Genomic DNA, 18182 nt, shown 5'->3' with positions numbered 1-18182 from the left:
CTGGGTCTCAGAGATGTTGATGGTTTTTGACTGTGTGGCATTGAGCACAGAAGGGGGTGAGTTGTCACGGGGGCCACCACCATCCCTTCTAGCCCAGCCCTTCCATGGTTCAGCCACATGGACAGTGGCCACATGATCAGAGAGAAACACAGGGACGGAAGGTGGACAGGGCAGTGGCGTGAGATGAAGAAAAGTGAGCAGAGGGAGCGAGCCACACAGCATGATGCAGAGAAAGGTCCTGGGGACAAGTGGAGCAGGCGGGCTGTGGGCATTTGTCCCTTGGCTTCTCCCAAGGTCACCCTCCGTGGGTGCCCCTCAGCCTGGGTCCCACCCGGGCATGGAGCCTCTGCAGAGCTGGGCAGCTCAGCATTAATTAGGGGCCCAGCTAATGGCTCGGAAGATTGGCCAGTTCTAGGGACACTGATGAATAGAGACCTCGGTGAGATTTATTCCTAATTATCCCATTTGTCTCCCCCCATTACTCTTTATGGCCAGGATTTATGGGACCATTAGGGGGGCCCAGCCAGGCCACGGCGAGTGTCAGCCTTGAGATGCTTCATAAGAATAACAATAATAACACACACCCTGGCCAGATTAATGGAGGATTTGCCTTCTTGCCCTCTTCATCCCTGTCCTTGGGATCCCAGATACCTGCTGTCCCCAAGTCCCTCTCCCTTCTGGACTCTGGTTCACAGCTCTAGGTCCTTACCCACCCGTGGAACACGGTTCAAGCCTGTGACCCCTCTCTGCCTGTCACCCCACCCTAAGCCGATCTCAGCTCTTCTCAGAAGCCACCGACTGGGGGGCTCAAGATAGCTGAGGGTGGATCTGGTTCCAAAGGAGACAAAGTCTGCATCAGTAATGGATGTGTTTGGCAAGCAGCAGCAAATCCAAATACACAGGGCTTAATCCATAAGGACATTTATTGTCTCCTTAAGTAGAGTTAGGGGAACCCCAGGCTGATCAGGAGACTCAAAGGCACCATCAGAGGCCCTGACTTCCATCTGTCATGCTCAGAATGTGGTCCACATCTCCCCTCCTGGGCACATATAGCATCCCACAAAGAACGAAAAGGGCACGTAGGGAAAAAGGACCTTCCCTTCCTGAACCTTTTATGAGAGCAAGGAGGGAATCATTTCTGGAAGCTCCTAGCAGGCTTCTACCTAAATCTTTGCCAAATTTGGTCTTCGATTAGTAAAGTTCCCTGAGACACAGACTGCAGACAAGGATTCAAGTTCAGAGGCTGGGGCTGGGGCTCAGTGGCAGAGCACTTGCCTAGCACATGTGAGGCACTGGGTTTGATCCTCAGCACTGCATAAAAATAAACAAATAAAATAAAGGCATGCTATCCATCTTTAAAAAAAAAGAAAGTGCAAATAGTTTGTTGGGGGGAGGGTGCTCCAGTTAACGCTGGGTGTGGGGGTGTGAGACTAGAAGAAGGTGGGGGGACAGTAAAGGGTGTATGATCAAATGGGTCGTCGCTGTGGGCCAGGGGACGACGGTTCCCAGGCAGTGATTGTCTGCTGGCTCTTCACCAGCTCTGGAAAACGCTCTCAGAAGCCGTGGCCAGGGTGCTCCCTGCTGGGAAGGACCAGGGAAAAAGGTGGCCAACACAGAGCCTTCCCCATCACTTGCCAAGGGGAAAAATTACTGATAGCCAGAACAATCCTGACTCCTGTAGGGCACAGGAAAAGGGAGCCACCCCCAGGATCTGGCCCGGAGCCCTTCCAAGCCTCCTTTCAGGGCAGGCTTCTACCCTCTGCCATGATGGCTGGCCTCAGGGGGTGAGCAGTTTCCACTTCAGCATGAGGAGAAGGTGGGAAAAAATCCCACACAGAGAAGGCCAGTCCCAGGCCCAGTTGCTGTCCTCTGCCTGCTAAGTGCAAGGCAAGATCCCTTTCAGACCCTCCCCCACAGGCTGTAAAGCCCTCCTCGGGCTCCACCTGTGGGGTGTCAGGATCCTGCCTCCCAGCTGCCCCTGCCCTGAGGATGGACGAGTCCAGTTTCTTCTATCCAGGTGCCCACTCTTTGGTTTCAGGTGACTGCCTACCCCATGAGCCTGGCATGCCCTTGGAACTCTCGGACACCCACTGGGAGTGTGAATTGGTGCCTCTTTCAGATAGCACCTACTAAAGTGGCTATCCATGTACCATAGGAACAGGCTGAACATGCACGCACCAAAACATTCACAGCAACACCCCAAGTGGAAAGCCGAGCTGTCCATTAATGGCAGAACAGATACACCAGTTGTGGTATGTTCACCCAAGGGGATCCCACCCAGCAGTGAGCATGAAAGATCATGAAGTGCTCACAGCAACCTAGATAAATCTCACAGACTGGAATCCATTCCAAGAAGACAGGCACCAAGGAGAGCATGCGCAAAGACCATGGCACCATCTTTGGTAGTGAGCTCAGAATCTCCTTTGCCCAGCGGGTAGGGCCTCCCAGGACGAGCCTCACCTGTGTATTTTTCCATTCTTTGGATCCTACAGAGGTTTTTCAATCCATAGGTGGATATACTCCTGTATCCTAAGATCTCCCTGCCGCTTTTCTGGAAAGTAAGGTCGCATGACAGGTGAGGGTCATGCAGAAGAGAAAGGTCTTGCTGGAAAAAAGGAACTCACATCTTGTCATCTACTGACACTGTGTTTTAATCTCTACCCAAGTCTGACAGCTTCAAGAAACGAGTTATTCCATATCATCTCCGTGGTCAGGAATTCGAACACAGCTGAGCCCATGGGTCTGGTTTGGGATCTGTCACAAGAATGCAGTCTGGGGGGCTGGGGATGTGGCTCAAGCGGTAGCGCGCTCGCCTGGCATGCGTGCGGCCCGGGTTCGATCCTCAGCACCACATACCAACAAAGATGTTGTGTCCGCCGAGAACTAAAAAATAAATATTAAAAATTCTCTCTCTCTCACTCTCTCCTCTCTCACTCTCTCTTTAAAAAAAAAAAAAAAAAAGAATGCAGTCTGGGGATCAGGCAGTGCTGTGGTTGATGGGACTGGGGGAACCTGCTTCCAAAGTGGCTCATTTACATGGCAAGCAAGTCCATGCTGGCCAGTAGCAGAGGTCTCAATCTCTGGACATGAATACCTTGCCACAGGCCTGAGTGACTTCACACATTGTAGCTGACTTTCCCCCTAAACAAGTGAGCCAAGACAGCAAAGCAGGAGCCCCCATGTGTGTTATGACCTAGCCATGGAGTCCCACCCCAGTTCACTGTGCTCAGTGTGGAAGGGATGCAAAGTGGGAAGACTTGAATATAGGAAGCCAGGATCATTGGGAACCATCTTGGAAGCTGGCTACCATATTTATTATGAGCCAGACTCCATAGCCTACTTCTTCTTCACACATTTGTGTTAGAAATTTGTTTTAAGTTTCTTCATTTCTTTTTGATACTGGGAATTGAACCCAAAGCTACATCCCCGACTTTTTTTTATTTTTTATTTCGAGACAGGTTCTTGCTAAGTCACTAAGGCTGGCCTTGAACTTGTGATCCTCCTGCCTCAGCTTCCTGAGTCGCTGGGATTAGAGGTGTGCACCGCCATGCCTGGCTGTATGAAGTTTTGATATCATGCTGTGTGCTTCTGAGTGCTCAGTACCTGTGTGGCAGGAATCATCTCCATTTTACAGATGAGAAAATTGGCTTGGAGAAGTGCACTTACTCTTTCCAGATACCATCTCCAATGGGGTCCAGTAGCGAATGGGGAAAGGGCTCTGCTCCTTGAGGTCTCAGAGCTCCAGTTTCCTTCCAGCTCACTGCCCTGCCATAAGATATGGTGGCAACTACATTTCAGACAGCAAATGGAGGGGAAAAGGAAAAACAGAGCAAAGGGATCCTGCCAGGTGTCTCTTAAATGAGACTCCTGGAAGCTGCTGAAGCATCTGCTAACTTTCCCGATACCTGTAACTCAGTCTCATGGTTACATTCAGCTGCAAAGGAGGCTGGGAAGTGTAATATTTTTTTCTGGGTGGTCCTACGCTCATCTAAAATTCCTATTCTTGTGGGGAAAATGAAGAATAGATATTAGGGGGTAGCTGGCTGTCTCAGCTACTCTACCCAAGAGCCGTTTACCTCTTCCTTCTCCTCAGCAGACCTCTGATGAACGTCACTGTCCTCCAGGCAGCCATGAACTTCTAGGAGAGCAGGTTTCATCTCCAGAGCATGAATCATGGTTACTCTAAGCCAGTCCTGGTGGTTGCATGCCTGGCTGGTGATTGTTTCAGGAATGGCCACGTGACACCATTCTGGTCTATGAAGCGTGAGGGTAACTCTCCAGAGGCTTCTAGGACATAAGACAGGGATATTATCACTTTTGTCCTTAGTAGTTGTTTTCTAAACGAAGGAACCACCTTGAGACTATGAGGGGAGCCCATCCAGGAGGTTAAGACGACTCCCCAAGGATGGAAAGAAGAGAAACATCTGCTCCTAATGACGTGTCCATCAGGGGATTAACCAACCCTGGAACCACACAGCCTGTGCGTTTCCTGATATCTGATGATTCCTGAGCCATTCTTAATTGGATTTCTACCTTTTATAGCTAAAAACACACTGACAGCTCTTGACATTAGTTTCTCTTTGGGAGGAATGGATGGGTCACCTCAAAGTCTCTCTTTCCTGGTAAGGAATTCAGAGAGCTCTGCATCTACCATATTGGTGACAGAAATCCTGTGCAAACTGACTTAAGCAAAAAAGGAATTTATTAGCTCTCATAGCTGGAAGGGACACTCTGGTATTTGTAAAGTTAAAGAAAAGGCTTCAGTAATTGAGTTAGGAGTGAGAACCCAATGCCACCAGAATTCTCTCTTTCCTTTCTTCTACCCCAGCTCTGAAACTCTCTGAATGGTGGCCTCAATGTCTCCTATTGTGGGTAAATCTTTCCACATAAGTAATGGGGAGAGAGCAAGGTGAACAGGAATCAGATGTACTGGCAACCCCAGTGGGAAAAGGATCCTTTGCATATTTTTTAATCCCAGGACAGGAAATTGGGTGGTTCTCTTGAATCAAATACCCATCCTGAGGATGATTCCCGATTGCCAGGAGGACTGGACATCGTGATTGGTCAAACCTGGGCTGTCTGCTTACCCCAGATTGGAGAAGGTATAATGATAATGAGAACTTCATCCAAAGCTCCTTGACATAGAGAAGAAGAGAAGTTCCCCCAAAGTTCAGGGGCTAGGGTTTCAGAAGTGGGGAAACATTGCTGGGAAGACAAAACAAATACTGAGGGGTGGAGGTGTAGCTTAGTGGCAAAGCACTTGCCTCGCATGCACAAGGCCCTGGGTTCCATCCCCAGAACCACTTAAAAAAAAAAAAAAGTTGTGGCTCAGTGGTAGAGCGCTTGCCCCACACGTGTAAGGCACTGGGTTTAATCCTCAGCACCACATAAAAATAAATAAACAAAAATAATGATATTATAAAAAAGAAAGTTGCCATGCACCCTGCCAGGATATTGAATGAAATCAATCCTGCTACCAAGAGGTTTTCCCAATGAAACCTCCAGGGGCCACAGTGTAAGTGTTGCCCCTTGAAGTTGGACAATGTGGCAGTGCTGAACTTGACCATCACCTGGATTTGGACCAGAGATGAGTATCTGAGCCATGAAGGAAGACTCATGGGGATCTTATCCTAAAACTCTAACTTAAGGGGACACTCCAATTGGATTATGGCTCTATAGCGGGGGTCAGTTAGGAATATTCCAAATTGCAGGGAGGAGGTTGCTATGTCGGGGAGTAGGTTACATGGGCGATAGAAGAGCTGAGAAGCCAGTGGGATGAGCTGGAGCCACAGAGGAGACACTGTTGCTTCTAGAAAGGCCACCCAATGCAGAAAGAGGGAGGCAAATGCCCTGGGTCCTCTTCCAGCTGACCATCTCCTTCCAGTCACCCTACTGACGGAAACCAGCTGAAAAAGGAGCCCAAGGAATGCAGGCCACAAGGGCCATTTCCCCCTGATTCAGAGCAGAGCAAGGGCAAAAAGGAATCTGAGGACAAAAGACAGATACAGTGACCAACTGACCTGTTATGGAGCTCCTGTTTGTGGACCCCATTCATAAGCTAAACACTTAACCCACAGTAGGACTGCCTTGGGAGGGACCTTTGGAAGGTGATTAGGTCATAGGGACAGCACCTGTGATGGGCCTGGAGTCCCCGTATGTAGAGGAAGAGAGCTTTCTCCCTGCTTTCCACCTCTCCCTGGAGAGGACCATATGCAACCTGGAAAAGGGTCCTCACCAGGACCTGACCATGAGCTTGGGCTTCCAGTCTCCAGAACGATGGGGAATATATTTCTGTTGTTTATAAGCCACTCTGTCTACGGTACTTTGTTATATGTCTGAACTAAGATGTGGACCCCTCAGATTCTCTCTCTGGGGAAGAGGGGAGCTACCAGAATCACGTTCTTGCAGCCTGTTGACATCCCAGTTCTGGAAGCTCTGGGCCCCTGAGAAACTACCACTGTGTTCACACATTACTGACAGTCCCATGGGGAAGCCCCCGCCTCTGAAGGGTCCAACCATTCACCTTCCCAGCCCAGCTCACCCTCCAGTTCAGGGGCTCTGAGCTGCTGCTCCCTCCAGATCCGCCTGGGCCTGCAGGGTGGCTGTCACAGGCCGAGAGGCTCCAGCTGCAAGGATGAAAAAGAGGAAGAGCAGGGGTCCTGTGGAGCAGGGGGACAAGTCCCACAGAATCCAGGTCAGGAGGGAGGGAGAACCCTTCAGGACATCCTATCCCCTAGCCCCTGCCACACCCCAGGGGTTATTTTGAACAGAATGAAAATGAAAACACAACTTATTAAAATTTGTAGGATTCGGCTAAAACAGAAATGGGAGGGAAATTTATTAATTTAATTTTACTTTTTGGTACTGGGTATTGAACATAGGGAAGCTTTGCAACTGAGCTACACCCCCAGCACTTTTAAATTTTTTATTTAGAAACAGGATCTATTTAAAAAAAAATTTTTAGCTGTACATAAACATAAAATCTTTATTTTTTTAATATTTATTTTTTAGTTTTAGACACAATATCTTTATTTTATTTTTATGTGGTGCTGAGGATCCACCCAGTCCCTCAGGCATGTGAGGCAAGCTCTCCACCACTGAGCCACAACCCCAACCCTGGAGACAGGGTCTTGCTGAGTTGCTTTAGGGCCCTGCTAAATTGCTGAGGCTGGCCTTGAACTTAAGATCTTCATGCCTCAGCCTTCCAATTTGGGATTACAGGCCTGGTGCTGCAGTCTGGCTGGGCACAAAATAACCGAGCCGCCACGAGGCACTTTTAGGTTCAAAACAGGAACTCCTTTATTATCCGAATTCCCTCGAATGCCACTCACGTGGCCCTTCCAGGAACCCACCAACCGGAAATCCCTCCTCCGGAACTTCCCCAACCAACACGAACTCCCCAAGAGAACTCCAAAGTAGGGGTGCCGAGGTGGACAGCAGGGGTTTAATATGCAATTAAATACACAGTTTAACATAACCATCATCATCTCAATGGCTCGCTGGCGTCACTTCTCAACCACTCCCTTCTGGCAAAAATGCCTTGCATCATTCCGACTCAGCTGTGGCTCTCAGCAGCCTGGACCACCACATCTGACCAAAAGAAAAATGTATACTGCTAAAGACTTTATTAGAAAAAAAGATAAATGTCAAGTCAGTGATCAAAACTTTTACCTAAGTGGGACATGGTGGCACATGCCTATAATCCCAGCTACTCAGGAAGCTGAGGCAGGAAGTTCAAGGCCAGAATGGGCAACTTAGAGAGACACTGTTTTAAATAATAAAAATAAAATAGAATAAAATTAACTGGGGATATATATCAATGTAGAGTGCCCCTGGGTTCAATTCTCCAGTACTGCAGGGCCAGGTGCTATAGTACATGCCTCTAATCCCAGCAGCTCGGGAGGCTAAGGCAGGAAGATCACAAGTTCAAAGCCAGCTTTAGCAATTTACCAAGGCCCTGTTTCTAAAATAAATATAACAAAGGGCTGAGGATGTGGCTCAGTGGTTAAGCACTCCTGGGTTCAATTCCCGGTACCTCTAGCACTGCAAAAACAAACAAAAATTTCCACCTAACAGAACTAGAAAAGAAAAGGAGATAAAGCCTAAAATTGGCAGAAAAACGGATATTGCAAAGATCCATCAGAAATCAATAAAATAGATTATACAAAAACAATAGAGAAAATGATGAAACTAAAAGTCAATTCTCTGTGAAAAATTAATAAAGTCAAAAACCTCTTGTCAATACAACCTTACCAGTAAAAAATTTTTACAATAACATGGAAAACTATTACATTCTTAGCAATAAACCTGACAAAAGATGTGTAAGTCTGGTACAGTAAAAAAAAAGTCAGGGGCTGGGGTTTGCCGCTGTGTGTAGAGCACTTGCCTAGCATGTGTGAGGCACTGGGTTTGATTTTCAGCACCACATATAAATAAATGAATAAAATAAAGGTCCATCGACATCTAAAAAAAAATTTTAAAAATCAAAGCACATTGTTGGGAGAAATTAAAGAGTAAATAAAAAGACATACTATACTCATAGATAAGAAAGCTTAATATTGTTAAAATGTTATTTCTCTCTAAAATTTATCTATAGATTCAATGCAGTGCCAGTCAAAATTCCCAAAGGCTGTTATGTGGAAATCGAGCTGATTCTATAATTCATACAGAGAGAAAAAGTGCCTAGAATAGCCAAAGCAATTTTGAAAATGAAGGAAAAGGGGCTGGGGATGTGGCTCAAGCGGTAGCGTGCTCGCCTGGTATGCATGCGACCCGGGTTCGATCCTCAGCACCACATACCAACAAAGATGTTGTGTCCGCCGAGAACTGAAAAATAAATATTAAAAGTTCTCTCTCTCTCTCTCTCTCCTCTCTCACTCTCTCTTTAAAAAAAAAATTTAAAAAAAAAAAAAAAAAAAAAAAAAAAGAAAATGAAGGAAAAGTTTGGAAAACTTATACTGCCTGACTAATAAACCTGCCATAGTCAACACAAATAGGTCAACAGAATGGAAAATCTAGATGTAGACCCAAACACATATAATTAATTTATCCTTAACCAAAGCATCAAGGCAATTCAGTAGAGACTGGACCTTCCCTTCAACAAATGGTTATGGAACAATTTGCTGGTAGCAGGCCTTCCCTGGCCCCTGGGTCCCAGCCCCCAGTTCCTTGTTCTGCATGTCAAAGTGGCCAGCTCACAGGGTCGTGACACAGGTTTGCGGTTTCCCGTTTATCTGCCTTAGACATATGTGCCTCTTTGGGAACATCTTGACCTGTTCGGAGCCTCCTGATAGGGGACGGTGGCGGTAACCCAAGGACGCAGTTATTACTCTTCCCTCCTCACTTTTGAGTGATTTCCCGCAGCTGTTACAAAAGATATATAAGGGAACAAACTTTGACAATAAGCGCACACGCCTCCTCCTGGATGAAGAACCTTGGTGTCCTGTGTATTTCTTAACCTCGCCGTCCCTCACCGGACTCGGCTCCTGTTAGCGGGACGCGGCACAATTAGCGGCCTATCTATAAAAAATGAACTTTGAACCACACTTGCACCATATGCAAAATTTAACACAATGAATCACAGGCCCCTATACATAAAACCTAAAACTATAAAAGCTCTAGAAGAAAATGTAAGAGAAAAATCTTTGTGACTTTGGGTTTGATAGATAGTTCTCAGTGTACAAAAAGCACAAATCATAAAAGAAAAAAATAAATAAATTCAACTTTAGTTAAAATTAAAAACTTCTTTTCCCCCCAAGATACTGTCAAAACAATAAAAAAACAAGCCACAGACTGGTACATATTTACCAATAACATAGGTGGGCTGGGGATATAGCTTAGTTAGTAGAGTGCTTGCCTCACATGCACAAGGGCCTGGGTTCAATCCCCAGCACCACAAAAAAATAAATTAAAAAAAAATAACATAGGTAATAAAGGACTTGTATGTAGCATATATAAGGAACTCTCAAAATGCAGTAAAGAAAACAAGAAACCCAATAAAAATGGACAAAAGATTTAAACAAATACTTCACCAAAAGGGGAAAAAAGAGATGGCAAATAAACATGAAAAAATGTAGTCATTAGGGAAATTAAAATTAAAACTACAATGAAGTATTACTACACCTATATTAGAACACCAGAATCAAAGACTTGACTGTTCTGGGGCTGGGGCTGGAGTTGGGGCAGGGCTGGGGCTCAGTGGCAGAGTGCTTGCCTAGCATGTGTGAGGCACTGGTTCGATCCTCAGCACCCCATAAAAAATAAAATTAATAAACAAAGATGTGTGTGTCCCTCTACAATTAAAAAAATTTTTAAAAGACTGACTGTTGCAAATATTATTGAAGCTTGGAAAGAATTGGAATTCTTAGCCCCACATGGTGGCACACACCTGTAATCTCAGTGACTCAGGGGGTTAAGGCAGGAAGATCTCAAATTCAAGGCCACCCTCAGCAACTTATTGAGACCTTGTTTCAAAAAATAAAAAGGCCAGCAATGTAGCCCCAGTGGGAAGGCACTCAAGATCATCCCCAGTTCCAAAAAAAGAACCAGTGTTCTCATGTGGTGCTGGTGAGAAGGTAAAATGTTACAACCACTTGGGACAGTTTGGCAATTTCTTAAAAAGTTCAACATTCACCTACCACATGACCTAATCATTCTATGTCAAGGTATTTACCCAAGAGAAATGAAAGCACATATTCCTACAAAGATATATTAATGGCATTATTTATTTATTCATTTGGTACTGGGAAGTGAAGCCAGGAGTGCTTTATCACTGAACTACATCCTCAGCCCTTTTTATTTATATTATTATTATTATTACTAATTTTGGCACCAGGGATTGAACAGGAACACTTAATCACTCAGCCATGTCCCCAACCCTTTTTGTATTTTATTTAGAGACAGGATCTCACTGAGGCTGGCTTTGAACTTGTGATCCTCTTGCCTCAGCCTCCCAAGCTGCTGGGGTTACAGGCATGTGCCAACACATCAGGCTCACAATAGCCAAACTTCTGAAGAACCCACTGTCTATCAACAGTTGAATGGATAAACAACTTGTAATACATCCATACAATAAAATATTACTCAGCCATAAAATGGTACAAAATACTGATACATGCAACAATGTGGACAGATCTCGATTACAAATCTCATTAGGTTCACAGGTGAATCTAATCATGCCCACTGAAAGAAGCTAGGGAAAAAAGGATGCAGACTCTCTGATTCCGTTTCTGTAAAATTCTAAAGAGTGCAAACTAATCTCTAGCCCAGAGAGCAATTAGTGTTTGTCTGGGGTGGACAGGGAGCATGAGGGAGGAGCTACAGTATCACAAGGGCCTTTTGGAGGTGATGGATACACCTTCATAGCTCCATAGGTGGATCCAGATGTCAAAGCTTCCAGGTTGCGCAGTTCAAATCACTGTCAGCTGTATCTCAATAAATCCATTTTAATAAAGGGAGAAGGAATGATTTTGCAGAGGAAAACTGAGGCAGAGCAAGCAGGGGCCAGTACAGGGTAGTGCCTGAACACTTTGACTTTGAGTGCCAGCCTATCGGGGTCCTGCTCTGGCTCCACCACTTACTAGACGTGCAGGGCATTATAGACAACACCGGGATGGGCATCCTTGAACACACGTCCTTCTATGTTATTTAACTTCTCAGCAGCTCAGTTTTCTCATCTGTAAAATGGGGATAACAATGTCATCCATATCACCGAGTTATGGAATTAAATCGGTGTGTATGTCTGCGTGTGAGTGTGTTTGTGTGTGTGTGTGCGTGTGCTACCTAGACTGGTTTCCCAGCACGTAGTAATTCTAGGTTACCAAAAGCTGGGTAGGGTGTTAAGGAGGCAAAAACACATATGTTCCCATGTGCCTGTGATGATGGCCCATGGTTTCCATGGAGATTACTCAGGAACCAGGAAGGGGCTGCAGAGTAGAGAAGAATGAGGAGGAACAGGCTGGGGGTGGGCCGGTGAGGACCTGGAGCACCCAGCTTGTTTTCTGGGCAAAGCCCCCTCCCCCAAGAGAAAACCTAAATGTTGTGATAACACAGTTCTTCTCCAAATTTCATGCTGGTAGAATTACTGGCCAGTAATTACCTAGCAAATTAGAGAATCTACCAGGACCCCAATTAGGTACCTGAAGACATAATTGGTCCCTAATTAGAAAAAGTTGTCAAACGGGAACAATTATCTCTGTTCTCCATTTCATTTCCTCCCCTCCTCAAGCCAAATCGCTCTGCTCCCCTCCCCCGCTGGACTTCCCAGCTTCTCCTTCCGGGAGGAGGGGAAGGCAGAGGCCTGCTTCTGTCACCAGCACCAGCACCAGGCCACCCCGAGCTTCTCTTCAGTTCTCAGGAGTCCCCTGGACTTTGGAGGCTGGGACCTGGCATCCAGAAAATACTTAGAAATGATTGAACTGCCAGGGTGACTCTGGGTCTGAGGGATGGTGACTCCGTTATGCAGAGCAGGGGGCTTCCAGCAGGACCCTCACCACACCCTGTCAGAACACCGAAATGCCACCCACCAGGCCCAGACTGGCGAGGGTGGAGTTGTTGGGAGAACACAGTGTCGCAGGCAGATGAGGTGGGGGCTGTGATAAACTGTAAGGCCCAGAGGCATAGGGTGGCTGCAGGGGGTTGTCGAGGCTGCAGAAAGGAGGCTGGTGGTGCAGGCAGGAGGTGTTAGGAATAGGTCAAACCAATACCTGTCTTTTGTCTAAGAAATCATCCAAAGAGGTCAAAGAGGTCCGCATGGAGCAGAGAGTAAGGAAAAGAGTAGAAAGACATCCTGGCATGTGAACGATGCCTTTCCCAAAAGACCTCAAAGTGTAGATCCCGCTGTGGGAATTGCACAGATAATAGGCAACTCTCTATGAAGGACCTCAGAGGGGGTTTTGCCTGGGGCAGGGGTAAAGGGTTGGGGTGGAGGAGGGAGTGGCTGCTGCTGGGTTGGGGGAATTGTTGGGTGTGATCAAAATTCACTAAAATTAGATTATGGAGGCAGGTACAGAGGTGCAAACCTATAATCCCAGCGAGTCTGGAGGCTTTGGCAGGAAGATCCCAAATTCAAGGCCGGCCCTAGCAACTTAGTGAGACCCTCACAAAGTAAAATATAAAAAGGGCTGGGGGTATAGCTTCATGATAGAGTACCCCCGTGTTCAATCCCCAGGACCACCCTAAAAATCACTCAATAAAAGTAAAATTACATTATGGTGATGGTTGCACAACTCTGTAATTATACTAAAAAACCAGACATGGTGCACTTGCCATATTTCATTGCAGATTTTACAGACACACACACACACACACACACACACACACACACATTTTGCAAAAAAAAAAAAAAAAAATGGAGTGCACCCATTATCTGAAGCTGCTTCTTTTTTTTTTAATTGTGCCAGTACTACTTAAAAGTCATTTATCACTAAACTATCCTTGGTGCAAGATTAGGGTGCAGAGAATACTCATCTCTACATATTCATGTGATGGCAATAGGGAAATACAGTAAAAGGGTGAAATTTACAGTTTGCAAATTGTCTGTCAATAAAGCTGTGAACAGTTTTAAACAAGGGAGAAAAATTCTGTGCATTGGAAGGAAGGTGGTCTCCGCAGGACGCTGAGACAGTCCTGGACCCCACAGAAAGGGAGCTCAGTGTAAGGGAACCCCACGGGGGGCGGGAGATGACACTGTCATCTTGAGTGCTTTAGTATTTTATTTTACTTTATTTTCTTGCTGGGCAGGGGATAGGAGCCAAGGCCTCATGCTTGCTACCACTGATCGGCACCTCACCCACCCAGGTGTCTTCTTTGCAGAAGCTGACGGGCCACAAGGTCCACTGTGGCACAGACTTCTCCACCTACAGTTGCCTGATATCAAGAGGGCACTGCTCCATGGGTAGCCTTGAAGCAGGGCCCTGGCTGAGCAAGAAAGGAGGTTATGGGTAGGTGGCAGGAGCCCCGATGGAGGACAGAGGGATCTGTAAAGTGGGGCCAGGAGTTCACCAGACAGAGTGCAGCCCAGTTCCCTTGGGCTTAGGTCTTACGTCCCCAGGGCTGGGGGCCAGGGAGTCCCAAGGGAAAGAGAAAGAAAGAAATTCTCCTCCGTCACCTTTGCACCTGTCTATTCAAGAGCTGTATACATCTCCAGGTGCGATAGAAGGCCTGTCCACCCACTCACTCACAGCTGCTCACTGTGCACCTAGTCAACAGCAGCACTGGAGACAAAGCAGCGCAGTCCCTGCCCACAGGGGGCTTTCATTCTCAAGTCACAAGCAAATAGGTGCTAACACAGTATGTCAGACAGCGTTCACTGCTGTGAGCAGGAGGCGACAGGGAGTGTGGTGCTGCTGTTTCTTACGAAGATCACAGAAGGCCTCTTTAATATGAGGTGACATTGGGGCAGAGACCTGAATGAATTGGAGAAGGGTCCTCACAGAGGCTGGGGGAAGGGGGAGCATTCCATATGGACCAGCAAGAGCAAAGTTCTGAGGCTCATGCTTGGCTCCCTATGTGAAGATCATTTGCTTTCTCTGGCTTAGATTTTCATAGCAGGTCAGGGGGTCTGACAGTCCTGGGGTCGAATCCCAGATCTGTTGCTTAACTGACTATGCGACCTGAGTGAATTACTTAACCTCTCTGGGTCCCAGGTTGCTCATCTTTCACAAGTTACCCTGACGCAGGTGTAGAAGATGGGGTGTAACGATGTAAGGGCACCCCTCCGTGGGAGCTTTGCCTGGTATCATCGCTCTGGGATAAGCAAACCTGGACATGGGGGAGAGTCTCAGGGAACCCCAAAGTCTCCATGACCAGGGTCAGTGGGGTGGGGCTAGAGGAGCAGTAAGTCACTGATCCCAGAACTGGAGGGGCCCCAAGAGGAAGTGGGGCTACCCACCCCCATACAGGTTGTCCTTGCATCTACCTTCCTGTTCTTCCATCTTCCATTCTAGAAGCTTCTAACATGAGGGTCTTCTAGGCTCCTCGGAAGAGAGGACTAATTAAACCTTAATTGACACAGCACTAATTAACTTCTTAATTACATGGAACACATGATTAGCCAGGCAGTAGACACCAGTCATTCATTAGAAAGCAGTTCTGCTCTCTCCCTCCCTTTCCCAGGACTTCCTGGCTAAGGCAGCTGAGGGGCCATGATAGGCAGCAGCCCACCCCCCAGCCCAGCCCTGCACCCAGCCCTGCACCCAGCTTGACCCTAGAGATTCATCTGGCATAGCATGCTGTCCTGGCCTGAAGCTAGGTGACCTTCCCTGGTGATAACGTACATACAGACAGCCCCCAGCTCAAACTCATGGGCTCTAGCAACCCTTCTGCTTCATTCCTTCTGGGTACCAGGAACTCAAGACACTGGCCAACATACCTGGACTCACTTATGATTCTTTTTTGTCTTTGAGTTGGTACAAAAGTGAAATGCAGCCGGGCATGGGGGCGCATGCCTGTGATCCCAGCAGCTAGGGAGGCTGAGACCAGAGGATGACGAGTTCAAAGTCAGCCTCAGCACTGGCAAGGTGCTAAGCAAATCAGAGAGAACCTGTGTCTAAATAAAATATAAAATAGGGCTGGGATGTGGTTCTGTGGTCAAGTGCCTTGAGTTCAATCCCCAGTACCCCCCCCCACTGCCCCACCAAAAAAGTGGAATGCATTTAGTAGAAACTACACTTTGAATTTGGAATTCTGATCCTTTCCCGAGCTGTGACAGGCAGTTGGATACCCTGCTGAATGCTGAGTTAGCCACAAGGAGTGGCAGTTCCCAGTCAGCCTCTGAGACACTCGTGTGCTAGAGCGATGCCGGTGTGTTTTTGGATATTGTGTTTTTAGTATAAATGGGGCCCTGTTTGCTTGCGTGGCATGAACAAGGCCCTGGTTTGATCCCTAGCACCACACGTGCACACGAAACCTAAAACAGGCTCCGTGTTAGAAGGTTTTGCCCAGCTGCAGCCTAATGTAAGGTTCTGAGCGTATTTAGACAGGTTGGGCTTAACTATGATGCTCCATATGTTAGGTGAATTAAGTGCTTTTCCACTTTGATATTTTCCCCATATGATGGATTTATCTGGAGGAACGTGACCACGGCCGAAGTCAAGAGTGGCTGTAATAACAACTTGTACTATTCTGAGTCCCTTACATCCAGGTTCTGCAGCCTTTCTCCTCGAAAATCCCTGCCCAAGTCAGGCCTGGAGTGTGTGCTCTGAGCTCTGAGCTCCTCTGCAGGCCAGGGGTGCAGAGGGAGAGGGAACCAGACTTTGCAAAAATGCCCCCTGTGCCACTCGCCTCCTGCAGCTTAGGATGCTGAACTTACCGATACCCAACAGACCTGGCCTTTGCCAGAAGAGAGCCTGAGGTTCCATGGAGGTGGGAAATAACCAAGAGCCTGACTCTCACTTCAAAGCCAAGTTGCTCCCCACTGCCTCTTGAAAAAAGTCCCCAGACCCCACAGTGCTCCAAACTGGGACGTGGGCTGGAAAGGGACTCGCCCCTTCCGGTGGAGCCATTTGCCGCCCCAAACAACACAATTCAACTTCTTTGTAGAACCTGGAGCAAGGCCCCCCAGGGAAAGGGGCGGGCCATCTGAGTTCAGATCCCTGGGCTACCCTTCCCTGGGCTGTGTGGTACCAAGTGAGTTCCTCAACCTCTCTGTGACTTGGTTTCCTCCTCTGTTAAATGGGATTGATAAACTGGAATAATACCCTCTTGTCCCAGAGAATCCTCAGCCTGGGAGGTTGGGGTGTTGTCCCCACCAGACCCAGAGGGGAAAACAAAGGCATGGAGATATGGGTGAAGGACTTCCCCAGGTTTGCAACACTGGCAAAGTGGGAGCTGGGGTGCTGACCCATATCCAGGGTCTCAAGAGACTGTCCCTCTGCCTGCCCAATTATGCCCCGCCTCTGACAGAGAGAGGGACCATGAAGAACTGGGGGACGAGAGGCTAGAGGTACCTGGGGCGGGGAGACAGGAGGTGATGTGATGGGGTGTTCATGTTGGTTGAATATTGGAAAATTCCCTGCAGGGGGAGCAGCCCACGCCAGAAACACGAGTGGGAAGCTCAGATCCAGGAGGACAGAGCTGATCAGTGCCAGGTCCCGGGACAGTTGATGGACATGAGGCCCCAGGAATGTCATGTCTGGTTTGAAGAGAGCCTTGGTGTCCTGACTCAGTTTACTCCTGATGCAGGGGTCTGGGGACCCAGCCAGAGGTGGCAATGGTGGCTCCAGGTGGTGGGGAGAGGGATTTGTGGGGGGAGGTCCTCTTGCCACCTCCTCCCACACCCCCTGCCCCCAGCCCTCTTCAGGTCCCTTCCTGAGAGCCAGGCTGGGCTCCAGGGCAGAGGTGCCTGAGCAGGATGCACCCCCCCTACACACTGGGTCTAGCCCCCCACTCTTGATGGGAGACAGGGGAGGCAAAGACCCAGCTCTGGCCCTGCCTCCAGCATACTATGGGCAGGCCAGCCCCTGACCCCACCAGGTCCCTGGTTTCACTGCAAGAGGTGCAGCAATTACATCAGCCCATCCAGACACTTAACCTGCTCATCTAGGGAAGGTACCAGTACCTGGGGACAGGCCCTCTGGGTGTGCTCTCCTAGCTCTTGCGCTAATTTTGTTGTTGTTGTCGTTGGTTGGTTTGTTCAGAGGATTGAACCTGAACCCAGGAGCAGTTAACCACTGAACCACTGAGCCACATCCCCAGCCCTTTTTTATATTTTATTTTATTGAGAGACAGGCTCTTGCTGAGTTGCTTAGGGCCTCTATAAGTTGCTGAGTCACTGAGGCTGGCTTTGAACTCCTGATCCTCTTGCCTCAGCCTCCTGAACTCCTGGGATTATAAGCCTCAGCCTCCTGTTCTATTCCTGACAATTGCTGGACATGCCCCCCTAGAATTCCAAAATCCTCCCCTCCTGCTCTGATCCAGGCTCTTCCTGACCTTGGACAAGTTACAAGCTTCTCAGCCCTTCTCATCCGTAACGTGGACTTATCAGTCTCTCCTCCTGGGGCTCACAGAAGCTCTCTGGGATAATTCATACAAAACTCTAAGCACAGGGCCTGGTACACAGAGGTGTTCAGTGAACACTGGCCACAGTCCTCCAAGGCCTCTCCCAAAGCCCTCTTCCTCCAGAAAGCTCTCCAGCACCACTCTAGCCTTAGGTGGCCATTCTCTTCTGTGCCTCCTACTACATG

The sequence above is a fragment of the Ictidomys tridecemlineatus genome, chromosome 8, assembly GCF_052094955.1.
Source record: "Ictidomys tridecemlineatus isolate mIctTri1 chromosome 8, mIctTri1.hap1, whole genome shotgun sequence".
Lineage (NCBI taxonomy): Eukaryota > Metazoa > Chordata > Mammalia > Rodentia > Sciuridae > Ictidomys > Ictidomys tridecemlineatus.
Note: the sequence above shows the minus strand (reverse complement) of the source record.